This window comes from Eupeodes corollae, chromosome 1, assembly GCF_945859685.1.
Source record: "Eupeodes corollae chromosome 1, idEupCoro1.1, whole genome shotgun sequence".
Lineage (NCBI taxonomy): Eukaryota > Metazoa > Arthropoda > Insecta > Diptera > Syrphidae > Eupeodes > Eupeodes corollae.
The window spans coordinates 64,197,597-64,210,650 of NC_079147.1; positions in this window are offsets into that span (position 1 = coordinate 64,197,597).

The following is a 13,054-nucleotide window of genomic DNA, read 5'->3' on the forward strand; positions in this document are numbered from 1 at the left end:
TTCTTGGATGTAGCAAAAGTCCTTCAGAAAATTTTATGTTAGGCATTTATTACTGCAACGTGATAAGCATCACGAATCGACAACAAAAAACTCAAATGTTTTGCATTGTAAAACGAAAAAAACAAAATCCTGATTCGTTTCGTTTCGTCTTGATGGTCCTGGTTCTGGTGCTGGTTCTGGTGTTGGTACTGGGTCCTGTTGATATTGTGTGTTTTGTTTTGCTCTCATAAAAATTGCCTCCAGACACATTTCATCTGAACGTTTCCCTCAACAACCTGTGTATACAGCAACAGCATATAGCTTAAGGATCGACATTCGACAAGGAACGAGAAGAAAAGTCTTAATTTAATCCCAACACGCACAGCACAAGATATTTTCTGGCCACTTCCGTTGCCTCTGCTTCTACGTTCTACCGCCACCACCACATCCGCCGGATGCGCTGTTGTTCAGTATTTGTTTTATTTGGTTCGTTGATTCTTTCAAAGTTTATTTAAGTGTTTAAAGAGCTCTTCGCCAAATTATAAATATTATCATGTTCTGAGTTCTGCCTTGATGCGGAATTAAATTTAAGCTTCAACTATGAGAACTTGCTGTTTTTATTTTTGTGTTGTTGTTGTTTTTGTTCTTATAATCTCGAATAAGATGAAAATACTGTAATAATCGAAAATGTTTAACTAGCACTTGAGATGATTGATAAATCAATTTGTTGTTGCACAAGGTTTTACCGTCTATACGAAAATTCAAGCCACTTATAAGAAAATTGACTCGTGATACTGGCTTTATTGATGCTTATTCGAATTTCACCATCCATGGGAACTTTTTACGATATTTCGATGCGGTGGTTTCTATTTATATTTCATATAAACCTCCTCCTCCAAAACACCATGAAGGTATGCAGTATTAACATCCACGTGATGAAGCAAAAGCTTATACTCAACACCGAGTGCAAGGATCAAACTAATGCTAGAATGTCTTAAAACATGTGAATAGGTTTCAAAAAAATCTACTTGGTATTTCTGTGAACAACCTTTAGCGATTAGTCTACAGTTATACCTTTCGATTAAACGATTTTAGGTAATTTTTGAAGTGCTGGCGTAACGAAATCTGCAAACGCGTGTAACTCTTTGTTTTGATAATAAGTAAAATGTTAAGAATTTATTATGGTTGGTGTTGCCATACTACTAAAATATTTACAACAGTCACTAACTTAATGCGTTATTACATAGTTTCGGTCTCTAGCACTCGATTTATAAGGGGTTTGGGTCAAATTATTATATGTCAGAAATTTGAATAAATTCGTTTTGGAAGTCGATTCTGGACCACAGTGCGCCATTGAACGTTTATCGGTGCATTTTTTTTGTTGTGATTTCTTAATGCTTTAAATATTATATCTACTATAAAAAACAGTAAGCATATGTTATATATTTTTAGTTATTCCGTTCTTTAGTTGTTATAGTATTTTTGATGAAAAGTTAAAATGTATCAAGTCTTATAAAAAATTGCAGATCATTGCAGATATTACTTACTTTTGTATTAGTTAGTACATGTATTAAGAAATATAACGGGAAAAAAATTTGAGTCCCCGCGTTGCCCCAGTATTTTATTTAATTTTTTTTTCAGAAATGGTTGCTGAAATTACGTACTTAGAATTATTTGAGGAATCGTTAAAAATTTAACTAGGGCTAAATGTGTAAGATCATTAGAATTGCATATTTACAACACTAAGCACCTGAAAACCGAAGGTATTGAAAGTAAGTTGGAAAATTTTGTGAAAAATGTTGAATCTCGTTGGAAAAAACCAAATAAATACCGACTTAGATTTTTGAAACTAAATAAAACATGGCTTGAAACCAGAATGAAATTGTCTGTTAACGAGGGTGTGGATAGTCAACCTGGACCATCAAAAGCTGGAAGGCCATCAAAAAATTTCCTTGATGCTGGTATTAGATGTCAACAAAAAAAAGTACAAAATATGGTTGTTAATAATTCTTTGGAAGAGCTTTCACGTGCAACTCAATCTGCGCTATGGAAGAGTGGTAAGCGAGATGCCGCTCATGTTGTTAAAGAAGCTGTTGAAGAATCAATGGCAACTATAAAAAAAAGTAGGGCAAAAGATTCAGACAAAAATATACCTATACCCATGTCTCCAGACGAAGCATTAGCGCTTATAATAAATACAAAATCAAGTAAATCTGCCTACTTATCTTATAGATTTGCTGCAAAAAACTGCAACGCAAATATTTATCCACCATGGTACAAAATATTATCAGCTAAAAAAAAATGTTATCCTGCAGAAAACAGCATTGTTGTGACGAACATGAGCGTGGAGATTAAATTACAAGATTTGCTTAATTTGACAACAAACAGGATATGAGAACTTCAAAAAGAAGTACTTCTGACATCAAGTAGCAATTTTTTCACTCTGGTTTGTAAATGGGGTATAGATGGTAGCTCTGGTCAAAGTAATTATAGACAACTTAGTAATTCATCAGCAGGAGACTCATCTGTTTTGATAATATCGCTAGTGACCTTACAACTGCGCGATAGCCAATATGATACGAATATTATATGGCAAAATAAAGTACCATCTTCCACACGGTTTTGCAGAGCTATTAAATTTATTTTTGCCAAAGAAACACCAGAAATTACTAAATCAGAGGTCAATAACATTAAAAAACAAATTGCTAATTTGCAGAGCTATCAATATCAGGGTAAGAATATCGACTTTAATCTTGTGCTTACAATGGTGGATGGCAAGGTTTGTCACACATTGACCGATACGAAGTCTACTCAAAGCTGTTACATATGTTTAGCTAAGCCATCAGAAATGAATAATTTACAAAATGTAACCCAAAAAAATCCCAGGGTTGAAAATCAAGACTTTGGACTGTCAACCTTACATTCCTGGATAAGGTTCTTTGAATGTTGCTTGCATATATCATATAGATTGCACATCAAATCTTGGCAGGTCAGAGGTGAGAATAAAAGTTTAGTAGAGTCAAGGAAAAAGGACATCGTTTGTAAATTGAGGCAAGCATTGGGCATCATTGTAGACCAGCCGAAACCTGGATATGGATTTACGAATACGGGTAATACGGCAAGAACTTTTTTTGAAAATTATAAAGAGTCGGCTGAAGTGACGGGGTTGGATGAGTCTTTAATTTATCGCTTTTATATTATTCTGCAATCCATTTCATCTGGATACGAAATAGATGTTACTAAATTTAATCAGTATTCCCTGGAAACTGCAAAACAGTACGTGTCCTTGTATCCGTGGTATAATATGCCGACAAGTGTTCACAAAGTGCTAATTCATGGATCTGAAGTTATTAAGCAAGCAATTTTGCCTATTGGACAGTTAGGTGAGGAAGCACAAGAGGCCAAAAATAAAGATTTTAAGTTCATAAGAGAATATAGAAGCAGAAAAGATACAGCAGAGCATACTAACATTGATCTTTTTAATTATTTTTTGTTGTCATCAGATCCGATCATATCTGAATTAAGTTTACAGGGAAAATGTTGTAAAAAGAAAAAAATGGAACTAGAAGCAATGAATCTGCTCAAAGCACCTACACTGAGAGAACGAATCGATTGCGGCAAACGAAAAAATTGCCCAATCGACTTTTTCGTTTGCTGCAGAATTTTTCATTTTAGTTTGCAGCAAATTCTTAAATTCTTTTGCAGTAAACATTACATCTTTTATAGCAAACAAATCGAATGTTTGTATCAAATAAATAATTAGGTTTTGCGAACAAGTTTTTACTTTGTTGCATATGAATCAAACGTTTGGAGTGATCGTTTGGCTCGTTTATGACAAAAGAAGTTTCAAGTTGTGGCAGACGGATTACTCGTTTGAAGCAAACGATTTATTCATTTATGACTAACGAAATGTCAAGTTGTGGCTCACGACCAAGAGTTTGTTGTGAACGAATTGCACGTTTGCTGTTAAGACATTGTGCGTTTGATGCTACCAATTTTCGCGGTTGAGGCAAACGAATCAAGGAGTAAGTTCAAAGGAATATTCTGTATACTTACATTTGTTGCAACCTTATCTTACGATTGTGGCAAAGAACAGGACCTTTTGAGTGGAACATAGAATGAGTTTGATGCAAACAAATAATGCGTTTAAAGCAAATAAATCATTCGTTTCCGATTGAATTGTATGCGTTTGTCCTACACTCCTCTCGCAAATCTGCTCTTTGTGCTAAACAAACTAAACTTTCACAGAAAACGAATTGCGTTGGTGTGCCAAATGAATTATATATTAGTTATTTATCTAATAAACAATCGACTCAGTTGCTATGCTATTGCCCTCGATACATTTTTATTTCAGGTAATTACTGTTGATTGATTTTAGTTTTGACAATATATTTGATTCTCTTACATATGTACATACATATACCTTTTACGTATATTTTATCTTGCCATAGCTAAAATTTGTTCAACATTAAATTACTAAATTAATTATGTATTTTGGGCTCTAACAAGTGCATAAGTGTTTATCTATTCAATAATTCGTTCTTAGATTTTTTTCGCAACACAATTCGTTATTCAGTACTTTATTTTATTTTATGACACTAAAATAGAGGTTATACAGATTCAACTACAAGTATTCCGAAATCATTAATTTCAAGTTACAAAAAGTCCAATTAAATACAAACACATTTCTATTGCACATATCTATTGATTCAAATATATAAACAAAAGTTTATTTTGTAAGGAGTTACAAAATACAAAATTTTATTAAAACAATCAAATTTTACTTCACATACTTGTATAGATTTGAAGTTAACAATTTAAATTTCATTTATATAAAGCTTTATGTATTAAAGAATTATCAATTAAACTTCCAAAATATTTTCCGATGATTTGAAATTGAATTTAAAATATTCATATGATTTTAACTGAAAAGTTGGGCCATGATCGTAGAAATTTAAAAAAGTTTTTTTTTTCATTTAATAATAAATTTTAAATTTTAAATTAATGTTTAAGTATATTTATTCTTTTTTTAAGATAAGGTACTTCAAAATAATACTAATGTCATAATGACAAACTCCTTCTAATAAGTCATGCATACGATATCTTAATATAATATTTACTTTTTTAAACTTCTCCAAATCGGCTTTCTGCTGGACGATACTTGGTCAAATTTGGTTTTGACATTAAAGATGTAAATTTGAATGAAAGTCCACACAGACGTGCTTTCAGCAGGATATTTTATATGTAATGGCTGATACATATAGAAACATTGTTGGACAGCATCAAGAGGATTCTCAAAGGCATATTTTGTATCCGTTAGCGTTACATACGCCTTCAAATAATTAAATTCTCCCATAAATATAATTCGTGGTTGCAGTCCAAAATTGCTATTTAATAACTGTCTTTCGAAGTCATCAGCTTTTCCCCAAATCTACAAATTTAAAATAAAACATTGCTTTTATATTGTATTCGATACTTATAAGGCTATATTATGAATTGAATGTTCAAATCTACTATTAAAATGTTTGTTAGAGCTAAAAGGCTTTATTTATTGCAAACTGTAACAATAATTTTAGCAGCAAAATATTTTCAATTAATTTTTTTTTAAGAAATGTCTATTCATTTAAGTACTCACTTCGAAATATAGAATAAATTTTTCTTGAATTTCAAGTTTTGACGAATTAAAACTTTGTTTTCCTTGCCTGGCCTTTATTTTTGTTGAGGGAAATAAGTACGGTAGTACTAGAAGCCCAATAGCGTTTCTATTTTCTAAAAAGGAAGTAATGTTATAAACAGAACAAATAAATGTAGACAATAGTATTCGGTTGTACCTTCGGAACAGTTTAGGCTTGCAGCAATTCACTTTTTAACGGTAGGATCCTTCAAATGGCTACCATTTTCTAAAACCTTAAGGCAATGTCCGGGTGCAAAATTTGTGAGTCTTCTAAAATCTGTAAATAGAAATTCAATTCAATAACAAATAAAACTAACTATGCTTTCAGTTTTAAATGCACTCACTAATTTGAAAATATTACTGTTGTTGAGTATAAATATTGAAAATATAGCCAGGTAATCAGCAGTTTCAACTTTATTGTCCTCCAAAATTTTTCATCTTACTGCAAAACTTCTTTTCCAATTTTCAAGAACTTCATCGAATGGTTCGTTATACTCTTGGATAAATTTAAAAGCTTCGCAGTTGTCGTAGCAAACATTAACTAAATAGAATAAGCACATATTTAAAAATATACACTAATGTGTAAATGTGAAAGTGTAAGAACTTCAAATCATGCAATTTTGATTGAGCAAAAGCGTTATGTAAAATTCAAAGCGTAGGAATTCGACATGGAAACTTCGAAACATAAATGTCGTCGATTTTCAATGCACCTAGGTTAGAGCTTAGTGAAATACGACAGGTTTTTGCCTTTGCCTTTGTTTTATTCTAAAATATTTTTAAAATTTCGGACTAGACGGAATTTCTTATTATGCATGTATCTAAAACATTTATGCTATTTTCCAATTTCTGAACGAAAGAATTAACTGGTCCTAAAAGTTATAGAAAAGTTAATACAACCTGAGTTTAAATTAGATTTTAGAGATTAAGCATTCGAAAAAGGACCTACAAAACTTAAAAAATCATATTATTGATAAAAAAAAAACAAAAGCCTAGATGGCTCTGTTGTGAAGTCTACTAACACATAGAAAGTTCGGATTGTCGTCAAAATGTACGGAGAAAAATCGATCATAAATATTCTTAAACTAAATTTTACCTGGTATTTCATCAACGTTATGGTCCAGCACTCCTAAGGTCCAGTTTGGAGAAGATTTAAACTGCATTATGTAATCAACGACGTCTTCGTCAGAGATATAAGCGGAAGCTTTTGCATCGTAAATTTTTTTATTTCCAACGATGTTGAATTGATCTATGACTAAAGATATTAGAAAATAGCCTTTAATGCTTAATATTATGCTTGTTTAAGTAATTAATACTCACCATATTTGACTAACTCAGAGAACGTTATTGAATTTGATGATCCTTTTATTCGCACTACCGAGGATAATCTTTAGTACACGGCGGTAATAAAAAGAAGCATACCTTCTTAAATTTCTTAATAATATTTCACTGAAAACAATTTTATTTAATTGATAAAATGAAAATTGAAATAATAATATTTCACTGAAAACAAAAATTCACTCTTTCATTACCACTGCCAGACATGAAATGAAACTTATTTGCTTCAGCGCAGACGGACACGACTCAACATAAAGGTTTTACCGTTTTAAAAGTATTACAAACTGATAGGCAGACTTCAACAAGTGTTGCCGTGTGGAAATTCAATGCGCATCTTAATCAATATTTTCACATATAGGCTTAATAATAAAATTTGAATTGGAAACTTTTTTAAAAATACATTTGAATACATTTTAACTTTTCTCAAAGTATTATTGAATACAAAACAAAGTGCATACTTACATAAACGAAATCAAGTTATTACCTTCACATATAATTTTGCTTTTGTCTATACAAATTTTAAAATTTGTATTAAATCAGTGTTTTTGCTTATAAATTTCAATTGCATTTTAACTAATTGGCCAAACAATCTTATAAATACACTCTTCTGAAATAATTTTTTTATAAACCATTTGATAGCACATTTGGCATCATGTACATATATCAGACTTAAATGGATACTACATTATTCTTTGCCACATTTAATAATTACTTGTGTTCACGCACGTAGAAATTTCATTTCTGTTCTAAAAAGTATAAAATAAATATAATTTTGTTCCTCACATTATTTTTGAACAGAGGTAACACTAATATTACATTCGTTTGACGATGCATGCGCAAACATAGAAGCAACGCAAGGCATACAATTAAACGCGGTCTTTTTTGGCATAACACCCCGTCCACACAATATATAGTTTTTCAGACGATACAAAATGAGTAGGTAGTTGATACTTTTTTTTATAAATTATAAGTTAATGTAGAACATTTTAATTATGTTTCAAAAATTTTCAAAGTCTGTATGACGATATTAATATGTGACATGCAATTTGATATAGTTTTTTTGAGTCTGTTTGTTATTTTATCGCATAAGAACTTATTTTATTAAAATTAACAAATAGTATTATTCAAAAAAGATATTTGCGTCGGTTGTTTTCAGTTTTGAGGTTTACTCTAACAAAAACCGAGATGCATTTTTATTGTAAGGCAGTGCTTTAAAATTATTTGAAATTGATTTGGAATTTAATTGGTTGTATTGGAATACATTTCTAAAGTCGGAAAGTATTTTTGGTTGACAAGAAAACCACACAGAAAGAACAAATTTCTTGGGCCGACTCGTATGGTTTTCCGACTAAATTTAAGATTTATGAAATAAAAAAAACCAAGAATGTAAAACCAATTTTATGCTTTTGGCATAATTGTTTTATACCATTGTGTCATTTTGATTTACCTATATCTGTATCATAAGTAGATGTTTCATCATATATTTATATTTATACACGCAATCAGTGTATGCATTATCATCCTCAAAAGAATTCTATTCAAAAAGTGATTAATTCCATATACGAAATCTATAGAAACCTAGTGCGGACTTACGGATCAAAAATTATATACAAAACTATTATTATTTTACAGTTCTTAGTTTATTTAGAACTTTGAACGAACGACGAAAATGAAAATGTTTGATATCTTCTTTCTCTAATCTTTTATGTTTATGAAAAAAATAGAAATTAAATAATTCTTTTATCATAAATGAACTTAATACCTTGATCGATAAAAAGAAATTCCAAGAAATTTGTAATAAAAAACTTTCTCTCTTCTTAGAAGATATACGTTCTATTTTGTAGATTTCCGATTAAAGCAAACAATTAACTATTACTTGAAGTCTTTTTTGTAAGTCTTGAACGAAAAAAAAGTAGTAATACAATGTTATATTTTTGTTATATTTATACATACCTAATAAGGATTATAAGGAATTTTTATAATTCACGTCTTATCAACAGGATTAGATTTTGAATGCAGTAACAACCTTGTTTTTCTAGTTATAAATTTGCATTAATCCTTTAACACAAACCCGTTTTTGTTGGACTTGTAAAATAGTTCATTGAACAGTGTTAGTGGACAATGAATACAAACATTCTGATCCTAACTTGTAAAATCAGAAAAATGTATTAATTAAATAATAAAACCAAGCAAGGTCACTTTTTTGCAAAATCTTATATTGCTCAAATTGCTTCTAAGCTCTAAGGTAGGTAACACTTAATTCTATTTGGATGCACGAGGAAGAAATGATAAAACAGTGATGATACATCGAAAAACATAAATAAGTTGAACGAAATTCTAATTTTCTTTGTAAGCATAGGTAATCAGCCCTATCATGCATTCCATCGTAATCGGAAATTTTTACGAATCCCGAAAAACTGTATCATGAAATCCGTTCGTAATGCAAAATTGTATGAGATTTTCCACTACGAATGGATTTCATGATACAATTTTTCGGGATTCGTAAAAACTTCCGATTACGATGGAATTCGTGATAGGGCTGAATGTAATTGATAAATTGTAAAATAAAATATGGTTCTAACAGTAACCTTTTTGATTTGAAACAATGTGATTCAATTTGTTTTTGATAAATTTTACAGCAAAATCTCTTCAATAACTCTTACCATGATCAAAATTTAACCCGTTATTTCTACTATTTTTGTCAGTTGTAATAATCAGTGGGGATAGATTTTTTATCAAAAACAGTTCTTTGTTTTTGTTGAACAAATTTTGCTTGCGCATATAGTATGTGCCTACGACTAATAAAGTGGGATTTGTGTATTGTTTTTAAATATTTATGTAGCATCACTGTTTTTCATATAATACGAAGAAAGAAGCCATCATAAAGGTTTCCCTCCCAAAATAATTTCAATTATTGCATGTATGCATATGCGTTGTTTGTTAGTTCCGTTTCGTTGCTAACCAAAAGTGGCGGTTAAACGGTAAACAGTAACGACGACGTGTGTGTGTGTACCCATCCGACGACGGCGATGATGATTTACTGTTACTTGGGTGAGTTGCCTAAGTTAACTTTGTTTTTGTTTTTGAGAAAAGTGATGGGCAGAAGCAAAATATAATATGGCTGATTTCTGCTTTTAAGAATACTGAACGTTTATTTTCGTAAGATGGTACCTATGTTATGTTTTTTATTGTTTAATTAATTAATTTTTTAGTGTTTAATTAATATAAACATATATACATATGTACATACATACATGGGTATTTGTATTTATTGTAATCATAGAATAAACAAGATATAGATATCTACATATGTAGTACATATATTTATATATATGCTTTTCCTCTGTTGAACACAACTTTTCTATTTTATCATTTAATATCATTATGTATCTTTTCAAATGAAATTAAGTACCTAGCTACTTATAATAAGAACCTATCATTTTAAACAAGACAATTTCTATTTGAAAAAAAAAAAATTATGAATTTTTACATTGAATTGCAATGTTTATTTTCTAGTACTTTTGCAAAAATTATTTTTACACAATTTCAGTTCAAAATTAAAAATAAATTATTTTTGCAATTTCTTTTGCAGAAACTCAAATCCATAATAATACATTTGTCTGAACTGCTTAACGTGTTTGTCTCAAACTTGAAATCATTTTTCCCATTTTAATAGTAAAAGAATTACCAGCAATCATTTATTCGTTTGCAAAAAAATATATTCCCTTGCTCTGTCCAAATCTTAATCATAAAGTCTTCATTCATTTGTTGTAATTGATCTGTACATTTACATTAAATGAGAACATTTTTGTAACAAACAACAATCTGAAAGGTTCTTTGCAAACTATTCATTCGTTTGCTGTTAACAAAAACAGTTGATAGCAAACAACAAGTAGTTTAGATGTGGGGAATTTATACGTTCGCCGCAATGAACTCACCAACATTGAGCTTCAAACGAATGGGTTGTTTTGCAATATGTTTGCTATTATCGAATTATAATTTGGATCAAATGAAATTCAGTTGTGACAAATGAAATTCTTTTGCAGCAAACATTTTAACTTTCCTGCAAACGATTTTCATTCAATTCAAACGATATTCTTTAGCAACAAACGAAAATAAAAAAATTATTTCTCTGAGTGTAATGTAGAATTAAATATAAGCTCCTAATACTCAAATTAATTACCTTTTATTAAATGAAGTATTTAGCATTATAGTTTTGTTTTTGTAAAATGCAAATTCTATTTTCCAAATACTACTATAACTAATGATTTTTTGTCATTTTGTGTGGTTTTTACAAAGCCAAGAATTAATTCGCGTTAAATGTGCCTTCTGGACCACTGTGTGCTGTAGAAAAAAGCAAGCAACAATTTTACCATCAATTTTTTGTATACATTATTTATTCACATTAAAAGCATAAAAAAAAAATAAAAAAGTAAAAAAAAATCAAAATTCCGTTAGTTATCAGCTGATGGAGTGGTGCGTCTCAAAAATTTGGTACGTGACCATAGCCAGACAGTTTTGAGAAAAACGCGTTTAAAGAACCCCATTATGTCTTTTGTTCTATTAGTTGCAGCCCAACCGATTTGGATCCATTTTGCTGTGGCGAGTATTGGACTCTCAATTGTCGCCGGGCTTCTAAAAGGGATGAAAATTTGGCACTTAGATACTCACTTCCATTGTCATTTCGTAAGACTTTGATCTTCTTCGTTTCTCATTGCGAGTTACTTAAGGAAAATGTTGTCATGGCAGTGGGAGTGAGGCAAAATAAATTATTTAAATTACTTATGAAGGTAATTCCTACTACGGTTAAAGAAGCATGCATTAACTTAAGTGAAGCAGATAAGACGAGTTTAAGAAGGTGGCATGAGAAACTTGGTCACCAGAATATTATGCATGTGAAGAAAACATTAGCGGCCAGAAAAATTCCTTTCGTGGATTAAGATAATTTTTTTTGTGAAGCATGCATGTATGGGAAGCAACATCGGGGGCCATTCCAAACTAGTGAGCATAAGTCTACTGATATAGCTGAGCTTGTACACTCTGATATGTGCGGACCAATGTCTCAGAGGTCAATTGGGGGATCTAAATATTTCTTGCTTTTCAAGGATGATTTTTCACATTTTAGATCAGTTTTCTTTTTAAAAGAAAAGTCAGATTGCCAAATTTATATTGAAAAGTACTTAGATATAGTTTTAACAGAAACTAGGAAGAATGTTAGGACTATAAGAACAGACAATGGTACAGAGTATACAAATAAGGTGGTTGCCAACATATTGAGCCAGCGGAGCGTCAATCATCAGAAGACTGTTCCCTACACACCGGAACAGAATGGTAGCGCTGAGCGTGAGATGCGTACCATTGTTGAAGCGGCACGTTCGATGATTCATGCTAAGAACTTACCTCAAAAATATTGGGCTGAAGCTGTGAACACAGCTGTTTACGTACTTAATCGTACAGGTACTAGCTCTGTAAAAGGTAAAACCGCATATGAATTATGGTTCGGTGAGGAAGCAGATGTTGGGAATCTCCAGGTTTTTGGAAGTGAGGTATTCGTTCATATCCCACAACAAAAAAGAAAAAAATGGGATCGCAAATCAAAGAGAGGAATATTTGTTGGTTATGAGAATGGTGTTAAGGGTTATCGAGTATACATTCCAGAAGAAAATAAAGTAGAAATGTGTAGAGATGTTATTTTTAGCCCCCTAAATGGTAATATATCAAGCGCCAGGATGATAGGTTCTGGTAAAGAAGTCTCAATCATAGATCAAAACTTTGTTTTGAATGATACAACAAAACTTCAATCAATCAGAGGGGATGATGATGTTGAAGCTGAGGGTTGTGCTGGAAAAGAAGCTGAAAGAGAAGTTGTTACAGAGGAAGTTGCTGATGATATATTCGAAGATGCTGTCAGTGTTTTAAAATTTGTAAAGAAAAATAATAAGATCACTGGAGGTGCTGTCGGGAATGAAGATGCAAGTCGTAGTGAAGATGAAGCTGATGGTGTCCAAAAGAAGTTTACCAAGGATTGGCGTGAGCGTCTCAGGAGTACTAAAAACAAAGAAAGTG